Source organism: Pteropus alecto, unplaced genomic scaffold, assembly GCF_000325575.1.
Source record: "Pteropus alecto unplaced genomic scaffold, ASM32557v1 scaffold182, whole genome shotgun sequence".
NCBI classification, from domain to species: domain Eukaryota; kingdom Metazoa; phylum Chordata; class Mammalia; order Chiroptera; family Pteropodidae; genus Pteropus; species Pteropus alecto.
This window is the reverse complement of record NW_006433946.1, coordinates 4,144,941-4,155,585: the sequence shown is the minus strand read 5'-3', so window position 1 is coordinate 4,155,585 and position 10,645 is coordinate 4,144,941. Positions and strand designations below refer to the sequence as shown.

Genomic DNA, 10,645 nt, shown 5'->3' with positions numbered 1-10,645 from the left:
AATAAGTGCCCCATAGGGTGCCGTGTCCTCAATATTGAGAATCACTGCTCTATTTTTGACAAAATATCATAGCTACTAAATTGTTAAGTAAAACAGAATTCATTTACCCAGAGTACTGTTAAAATTTTCAGAATTTTCCCTTATGACTAGCAAGATCTACAAAGATATCCCCGTTTTTATATATCAAATGTGACAATTTTTTCAAATAACACAAAATCACCACCAGTTATTTTCAGTCTTAGCTCTTCCATCTTTAAAATGGAAATACCGTTTTCTGGAGTACCTCTTAGAACAATGAACATGCTAGGTAATATACTTGAGCTCTTCAGAGATAAGACATTACCTAACTTATTAAGAATTATTCTAAGACAAAATTGGAAAATGCACTCAAGGTAGAAAAGAAAGAAGATGTGTAGATTGTAATTTTATTAAGTTTATTAAAAACACACACACACATTTGTTTTTCTATCTAAAAAAATAGCTCTACCACAGAAATACTTTCTAGTCTTTTTGGAAGCAAAATATGTTTATCACACACATTGGTAGTTGAAGAGAATACAGAGACTCCAAGGACATTTGCCACAAGTTGTTGAATGAATTTTGGCCAGATTTAGGCAAGCATTTTGCAAAATGCACAGCTCTTCAACTAATTTTCAGTGTTCAAACAGAATTTACATCCTTTTAAAACAAAAGTGCCACCATTATCGCCATGTTAATATTAACATTTCTTAAGTACTCATTGGGTGCCTAGTGCTGTTCTGAGTTATAAAATAAGTATTTTTGCAGTCTTTATGGATTTTAATCTCACAGCTGAGACATTCACTTATAAATTTAAAAAAGTATCTCTCTATGCTAGCATCATAAAAGGTAGCAAATTTTTAGCTTTATAGTAAGAAGTGTTAAATAGGTATAATGAAAGGTCCCCTGGGCATAAATCTGCTGCTGCCAACTAAGAAACCTCCCTACAGGATATCTGCTTGAGTGAACCCCTGGTCCTTGGAGTTGGAGAATGATCTTTATGATCATTAAATTGGATTGACAGACACTACCTTGGGACAATGGCAGGGTTTCTACTGAGCACCTGCAAATCACAATGTAGTTAAAAGTGAATACTCTTGTACAAGGATATCTTTTCCAAAACTTGACACTGTATTTGCATAAGAGACATGTGTAGTTAATTTTAAAAGTAAGGAAGATGCAATCCAGTTGTGAAATAATTCCCCCATTTAACACCAGAACATTATCTGTGCTATCTCTATGTCTGGATACTGCAGGAAAAGGTTATTTCTGAACAGCTGTAGAGTGAGATGGTTATATAAGCTTCACCCCAACATTTTGGCTTCAATTGCAATGCATTTTGAAAGACCAAATGCAAAGTCTGATTGTCAGCAAGTCTTAATATTTCTGCCAATAAATGCTGCTGAATCTCTCAAGCAGCAATGCATTATTTTGATCTCTTTCCACTGCCTCTAGGTTCTCTGGCCTCTGGCACTAAAAAGATAATCACTTCTAGGAGCAATTAATTCACCTAGAGAATTTCTTTAAATTCATTGTATTTGTTATAGCAAGCTGCACAACTAAAAAATAAATAAATAAAACAACCTTGATTTACATGTCAGATGAGTTAGAGTATAGATTGAAGATATAAAGAACACTATCGTTTCTGATCTGAAGTATACACACTTTTTCCCAGCTGTTAATCTTCATCAGAAATTTCTCTGGATTCTGGGTAGTAAAGCTACCTGAGGTCATCTTTTGAATACAGAGTTTCTTCTTTCCCAAAACATGGAATCTTCTTACTGCCTTCAGCTATCTCTTTCTGTTATGAAAGGGTTTCATTTCAATGACGTTTTTCCTTCATTGCCATGACCTGAAAAATCATGTGCACCTAGTGGAATCGTCTTCGATAACAGCCAAACATGTTGCTATAAGCTGATTGTGTCCGCCTATTCACACATTGTAACTTAATTTCCAATGTGATGATATTAGAAGGTGAGGCCTTTGAGAAAGAATTAGTTCCTGAGGAGGAAGTCCTCATCAATGGTATTAGTGCTCTTATAAAAAGAAGTCCCGGAAAGCTCCCTTCTCCCTTCTACCATGTGAAGGACAGAGAAAAGATGGCTACTCATGAACGAAAAAGTGGGTCTTCACCAGACACTGAATCTTCGGATGACTTGACCTTGAAATTCCAGCCTCCAAAACTGCTATAAATAAATTCCTGTTGTTTATAAGCACCCCCAGTCTGTGGTATTCTGTTATAGCAGCCTGACTGTACTAAGACACATGTTATTTCCAAGCTCTGTCTCCTGTGATATAAATGATTTATTTTCTGTTACTAGTGTGTATTTTTATATGAAAACCTTTTCCCCTTTCAAATGCAAAACCAATCTAAAGAGTTTATTTGGTTTACCTCATCCCAGAGCCCTACATTTGCCCACAGTTAACTTTATTCACGATGTGGAGAGCTTCACAGATAGTGAGTACTTGGGTGAATGTTGGGGGAGTGCTTGGTAGATGATCCACACTCTAGTAGTCTGAAGTATTGTTTGATTAATAGTACTATCTTCTTGAGTCACCTTAGTAATTAGTCGACACACTTGGAAACCCATGATTATTTTGCATCTGAAACAAAAATTTAAGAATTGAAGAAAAAAAACTAGCTCTTTTTCTAATTCCTACATGAGGGGGAATTTGCTTTTAAAAACAGGACATATTAGAGTGTGGAATGTAGAATAGAAGTGGGTTAAAGATGAGGGAGCTAGTAAGAATGAAAATAGTATGACATTCTTGAACAAAATATGTGATAAAATCAGATATTCCAGTTAAGCCAACAGAGTGTCAGATAAATCAAGCAAAATGAAAACTGGCAACATTATAAATATCTTTTCAACATTTCACTGTGGAAAGAGACATCTCTAAGTACATCATTCATAGTTATACATGTGGCAGATATGCTGATGTTAACTTTTTTCTCACTTAATGTTTTTATTATGGAAAGAACACTTAACATGAGATCTACTCTCTTAACAAAGTTAACTATGCACACAATGTTGTACAGCATGCAGATCTCTAGAATTTATTCATCTTGCATAACTGAAACTTCATACCCCTTGAATAGCGACTCCCCAGTTTCCCCTCCCCCAGTCTCTAGCAACCACCATTCTACTCTCTGCTTCTAGGATTCTGACTCTTTTAGATACCTCATATAAGTAGATGTATGCAGAATTTGTCTTTCTGTGACTAGTTTAGTTTACTTGGCATAATGTCCTCCAGGTTCATGCATGTTGTCCCATGAGACAGGATTTCCTTCTTTTTTCAGACTAAATAATTTTTCATTATATATACAATATATATTTTCCATTACGTATTAACTTATATGTGATATAGAGATATGATATAGAGATATCTCTATATCACATTTTCTTTATCTATTTATCTGTTGATGGACATTCAGGTTGTTTTTATATCTTGGCCATAATGAATAATGTTGGTATCTTTAAAAAATCATTAATAGTATTTTAGGATAACAATTGACAATAGGGCCTTATTTTAAAAGTAGATATTTTAACACTTAGTGATTCTCCCTCCCTATTAAATGTTACACAAGTTTTTCTACTTTATATGTCCTAAAAATATTTAGCATGGAATAAAATGATATATCTAGCCAAATGAGAGGTATAAGGTTTGATCCATCCATCTATCCAGCCAGCCAGCCAGCCAGTCATTGAACAAATATGCACTGAGTACTGCTATATACCAAACATCATCAAAAGTATGAAGGTAAATCGATTATTGATTCCACACTCGATGATTATTGTCAAATAGAGACAAGATACAAAGATTAATAGAAGATAATGAGACCACTAGCTAATTTGTAACCCACACCAATCTAGAAAGGAATCGAGAGGGCTTATAACATAAGTATAATAAGATAGTAAACTAGAAAGAATATATAAACCAAGAAAAAAGGGGAATGTATGTATGATTATCATAAAAATGAACAGAATTTCTGTAATTGAACTGCAATGGTGGCTCTGAGCTTCCTGGAATTCAGAACAAAATAAGTTATAAAGTTATGAAAAGGAGAACCTATATCGAATCCATATCATTTCCTCAGGATAGACAAAGTTTTTCATGTTGCTAAATTCTATTGTAGTTTATTGAATAATGCATTAAAAACTAATACTTTTAAGGGAAATGCAGAATATTTCATAATTGTTTATAAAAGCTGAGAGGGCAATATACAAAGGTAACATTCCCCTGTGAAGGGAATTCTAGGAGAGACTAAGTTAAAGTGAAACAGTTTTCTGTGGTCTCAGTAATAAAAGTACAGAACTTATAGCAATGATTCTAAGATACTGGTCTATGGACTTACGATTAATCATGGTTCTATTTTTTATTGGTACATAGCGAATGGGACAAATAAGAAAAATATATTGAGTTTTAACAAAACTTAATTTGTTTAATTTAATGGTCTTTTATTCTGAGATAATTTCTTCCTCCATTGTGTGTTGCTGAATAATCTATATTTTTTCAAGGTGGGAAAGGTAAGATGAAAAAGATAACTTGAAATGATACTTAAAATAAAAGACAAGGATTTAACAAAAATTTCAGATATAAAAGAAAGCTAACTCATGTATCCCAGGTTTCATTAGCTTGTAATTAAAAATAACCCTTTCTAAATTCTAATTATTATGTCATGAGCCCATCACTTACCTAAAATCTTGCCCTCGAATATGGTTTAGTTTCACTATATTGACTCATGTGTGCTTCACCATACATCTTTCCAGAATTTCTGTTTTATGCCCCATGACTTGACACTATATGGCTGTCTTTTCAGCCAGTAACCCTCATAAAATTGTTGCTCTCTTAAATTATTGTACCATAAGTACCTATCACATATACTCCTCCCCACTAACCTCTGAGGAGGGATACAGTTCTTTCTTTGGGTAAGAATTACCTGCTCATGGGGATTGAGAGGGAAGTCAATGAAACAAATAAACAAAAAAAATGCAGTTAAAGCACCTAGAAGGGACGGGCACATAATAAGCACTCAAAAAATGGTAGTGACAATTATATTTGTCCCTGGTCTTTACTAGAATGTTCCTTATGGTAGACAGAATTGTTTCCAACTACTCTCTCCATAGGAGAATTACACATTTTCAACTGTGGCCATGTGACTTGCAATGTTTCCATTTGAAGTGTATTCCCTGCCTCATTGATTTTTAATTTGGCCATGTGACTTTCTTTAGCCAATGAAATATGAGTGAAACCATATGTGCCACATGTGAGCTGAAGTTTTAAGAGACTGAAATAGGGTCTATTCCTTTAGCTTAGGTCCCATTACAAAAAGGTACCAATTGCAGAATCAGAACTGACTCTCAATCGGTGACAGGAAATTATATATATATATAGGTTTCTGTAAATATATTATATCTTCAGTTGCTGTAAATATACCAGATCCTGATTATTTATCCTACTTTTTTATTCTTGATTTGTGGTTCCTTCTTACATTTATTTCTCTTTAGACTATGACATCTAAATTATTTGTTTGACTTAAATGTTTCTAATTGAGGAACCTATACTATTAGTGGAACACTGGCACATGATAGGTGATTTATAATGATAAAGTTAATTTCTTTGCAATGCTCATACAGTTTTTCTGATTACATTAATGATAAATTCTCAGTTTGGAACAAGCTTGTAATTAATAACTTTCAAAAAGTTGCTAATGTCTTTTAAAAAAAGACAAAAGTGATATTTAAGCTAAAAAACAAGGACTAGCAAGTGTCTATTTGAAATTTAATAATATTGTTTAATCCATATTGTATTACTTGTATGATCAATGATAATGGTCTGCCAGCTACACTATAGCTCTCTTGTTAAATAAATGAATTTATTGAAGTAAAGAAATGAGCCGATTAAAATAAAATGTCAAGAGATGAAATTTGGAAGACTTCTATCTAAAGGTCTTGCTTTTGTCTTTAGTTCTTGAAAGGTTTCTATCTGGATCTCCGCTTCTCCTAGGTTTGCTCACTTCCTTGTTGACTTCAGGCTTGACTCTTAAGATTTACACCCTTTACCTCCTGCCCTAGTAAAAGTTTCTGGGCCTGATACCTTAATATGTAACTCCTGCTTTTAATTTTCAAATATCAATGAAAAGACAAATTAATTCTATTTTCTGTCTATGTTCCTATAGACTTAAATAGGTTTAAAGAATACAAAATGCTCTAATTCTGTTGCTGATTCTAGTATATGCACAGCAGCTAAACACCACTAGGACTTTTCTTTACTATGACCCCTTCTCAGCTTCACATGCAATCTACTACTCAAAGTTGAGTCTTGGATCCCAAGTATAAAAGGGATCTATTGCCTCTAGTAATAGCATTTTCTTCCCCCTTATTAATGTCCCCCAATAATCTTTAAAGGCTTTGTGGAACCAACTGCTACACATAGCTAACTTGATTGAGTTATTTATAATAACTCATAGTTGTTTTTCTTAGAGAAAGCTTCAACTATAGAGTCCTATTAATGTTTATCAGAAAGCTTAACTGTTTTTCTTATAATATGTATCTTTTTCTTATTTAATATACACGTCTTTGCTGCAGCATGGTACTCAGTTTCCCAAGGCAATTAACTTCATTTGAAATTAATCTATTTTGTGCCCTTTATTACAAAGTAATAAAATAAAGGTTTGCTTTGTACCAATTAATGTACTAAGCCACTGTCAAGAGCTGGCACAGCCTCATAGGTGGCCATAATGAGAAAGGGTGGGCCAACGGCTATTGACAAGCTTAGGACTGGGCAGCCACTATTAGATCTAGAAAGTTTGAAAATGAGGTTGCATTGAGGTCTTCCTCGTTCTGTTGCTAATAGTATTAGAGTTGCCTCCATATGATGAGATTGTTCCACAGACACCTTAACAGAGAACCAAAGAATAGTTTTAATATTATTGAATTCTCCAGCTCCAGCAGCAACTATAGCCTAATACCCTGTTGCCCTATGCTTGTGTGAAATTGACACCAGAGGTGTATATGAGGCATGTTTTGATGTTATAGTTCTGGTGGATACTGTAAGTTTTCTTATCCAGACTTACCTGTAATCAATTAATTCAGCACCTTGTGCATTTAATTTCTTAGTTTAGCATTTATATGGTGTTTCATTTTTTCAAAGTATTTCAATTACTCATTAATAATAATAATGCTATAGTTTATTGAAAACCTATTATACTCTAGGAAGTTTACATATTCATTCAGCCATCGATTATTAAGATCTTACTATGATTTCTATGCACTTTCTTGGGCACTGGGGGCTTACTAGTGAATGAGATAAACAAGATACTTGATATCTTGGAAATAACAATATACTAGGATGGAAAGTAAACCGACAGTAATAATCAATAAATTTGATACATTCTACAAATAACATAAAGTTGTATGTGGGCAAACGCAGAGTGCGAATGTAGAGATTGCTAATTTATAGAGGGTTGTCAAGGAAGACTTCTTTGGTAAGATGACATTTGAACAAAGACCTTATGTGAGGGGTACTTCGCTACCTTATTTTTTTTATTTTGTTTTTATTTTTTAGGTGAGGCAACCCTTGGTTGACCACACAGATTGCAAGGAACTTGTCAGCTTACAATCCCTTATTTTTTATTTTTTATTTTTTACACCTACAGCATCTGGTCTTCCTAGGTGGTCTCCCATACAAGTACTAACCAAGCTCGACCCTGCTTAGCTTTCAAGATCAGACGGAATCGGGCTTGTTCAGGGTGATATGGTTGTAGACAACTTCACTACTTTTCTGATTGCATTTCCTACCACTTTTCCCTCATCACATACCAGACACACTGGTCTTCTTGCTGTTCCTTGAGAACAATCTTGCCATCTCCTCTGCCTGGAATGTTCTTTTCCTAGTTGCATAGCTCCTTCTCTTGTCTCTTGCCTCATTCGGAGAGGCAAAATGAATAGGAATAAGTAACTACTTAAGTATGAGAATTCAGAAAGTGGCAGGGATGAAGAAGGAGACCCACATTTTGGGTTTGGGCAACTGGATGTAAAGAACATAGATTGAAAATGGTCAGGAAGATGAACTTTGTTGTGAACAGATACACATGTCTGACAATTAGGGAAGAGATTTAGGTTGGAAATATATACTGTTTTGTTTGAATAAATTAATGAGTTATAGATTCTGGAGTCAACAGCTCATAGTTGGCAATGGTCAACCACAAGACTGAGTGAGATTGCACAGGGAGAGCATGCACAATGATAAGAGAAAATTGCTTAGTACAGAGTAATAAACAGCTGGGTAAGGGAAGATGAGCTCTTGAAGGATACTGGGAAAGAATAGCCACAGAGAGATAAATGGAAATCCAGGAGAACAGAGAGACATAGAAGCCAAAGGATAGAGATCTTCAAATTAGGAGATGGACAAGACTGAGAAATGCTGTTAAGAAATCAAACAGGATGAGAACTGAGAATCCACTAGACTTATCAATGCAGAAGTAAGTGACAAATGAAAAGCAAGTTTATTTTAATGGTAGGTATGGAAGACAGATGAGTGGGAGGATAGCAATGAGAGAAATGTGAATATAAGGAACTCCTTCAAGACGTTTTGACATAAAGAGGTGATGAGAGGTAGAGTGATAGCTGAATTAGATCTTCATCTCATTTAATTCTCATAACAGTATGATGAATCAGGCACTGATATCTTTTGCCATTGTAGAGTTGAGCATCAGAATAGTTAAAGTTTGGTAGGACCAAAATTTTAAGTGAAATGTTCTCTTTCCAAAGTTCTTTTGTCTTTAGTCCCTACCTCTAGTTGTTGTAAATTGCAAATATTTCCAGGAGAACACAAAGCTGATTATAACAAAGTTAATAACTTATATACTTTGGTTCTTCCTTTAGCTTAATCAATGGATTACGGACATATAACAAAAAGTGCTACCTATTTTCTGGAGTTGCTATAAATGGTCCCCAGATGTCAAAATAAAACAAGATCAAAATCTTTGTCACAATTTTGGTAATGGAATTTATTTAAAAATACATACCTCGACTGAGTGTTTTGGTTAGCATCAAGATGAACTGTTTATTCAGGTAAATATTGGTTTGACCTTAGATCAATATTTACCTCACAGTGTGATACATGTGTGTCAATATCTGCTTAATGTCTGCAACTTGCTTCCTATCAGTGTTTTTGAAATTTTCCTATAGCCCCAAGGAAGTTTGGACATTTGTAGTGTTCTGGATCCATATAGGTTCTTTACTGTCCATCTATAAACAATAGAGCTCTATGATATGATTGTTTCTAGCATAGTTGTACTCATTACACAAACAGTTCCTGAAGCTTATAGAAGCCCTAAGGAGAAAATATGGATGAGAATATATTGTTAACTGCCAGAGTGTTTATGGGGACAGTGGTTTAAAGGGGATTCTTTTAGAAAAAATTATTTTGGGAGCATTTAGAATTCAGATCCAAGAGCCCAGCTTATTTCATAAAACAGTAAAAGTTTACATATTTAAATTTTCCAGAGTTGCCTGAGGCTTATTATTCCTCATTTATAAGTAAGACACTGGATTCTTCACTAGATTTTTTAAAACTTATTCTTATATACATTATGTTTCTGGGTTTTGATTTTTCTTGCTTAGAATGATCTTTGGCATATCTCATAAGAACTCCTTTAGCTGACCTCCTAAGCTATGTAATAAGTCTAGATGTACCCAATTCTGGACTCTATTTAGTTAGATTCCTTTCATATAGTGTACAATATGAATTAATAATGGTAAATTGCTATGCATAAAACCCACAATTTTGACTGAGGTTGTGATAATGTCATTTGTATTATATTAATTTTATCTTTTTATCCTTTGGAACAGACCTGGGGAAAGTTACTGTTCTTACCTACAAGTTGAATAATGGACTCTGGTAGGGATTAGCACTCAAGGTTAGAATATGCTTTCATTGGAATCAACATTAGTCAAAATATTTTTTGAATAGTATGAAGAGTGAATTTTCATATTGCAAAAAAATATAGAGATATGAGAGGTTACAAAAAAGTATAATAAAGAATTTCAAAGGAATAGAAAATAGGCTCTACATAAAAAGGTTAAAAGAATTGAAGCTACTTAGCTTAGCAAGAAAAAGGTTAAGACATGAAAGATGTGATTTTAAAGTATATAAAGGGATTATGTGATGAGACCACTGAGCAGTTTTCTGCTTGTCAGTAGAAAACTCACTTTTAGAAAATCGTGTTAAATTGAAATAAAGATTGGTATTTGGAGAGTGGTTAGACCAGACATAGATTTGAGAGTTTTTGACATGGATGTAATAGCTAAACTCATGATACTAGGTAGGAGTAACAAAAGAGAATAGAAAAAAAGTATAAGAATAAACTGTGTAAACATACAAATAGGAATTGAAAAAATAATGTCTATATGTTAAAAAATGGAAGAAGAAAAGACAATGCACTATCATCAAAGGAGAGTTTTATTGAGTACTTACTATGTGCTAGGCACTTTTCAAAGTACTTACCATGCATTACCCAATTTAATACTCATGAAAACCAAGATTTGGATACTATACTACTATAATTTTTTCTTTTCTTTTCTTTTCTTTTCTTTTCTTTTCTTTTCTTTTCTTTTCTTTT

At 33.8% G+C, this 10,645-nt stretch overlaps 1 pseudogene; it reads right to left on the bottom strand.

Annotated features, from left to right (window-relative positions):
• Window positions 1-7,669: 7,669 nt before the first annotated feature.
• LOC112477127 lies at window positions 7,670-7,788 on the bottom strand (annotated as a pseudogene).
• Window positions 7,789-10,645: the final 2,857 nt, after the last annotated feature.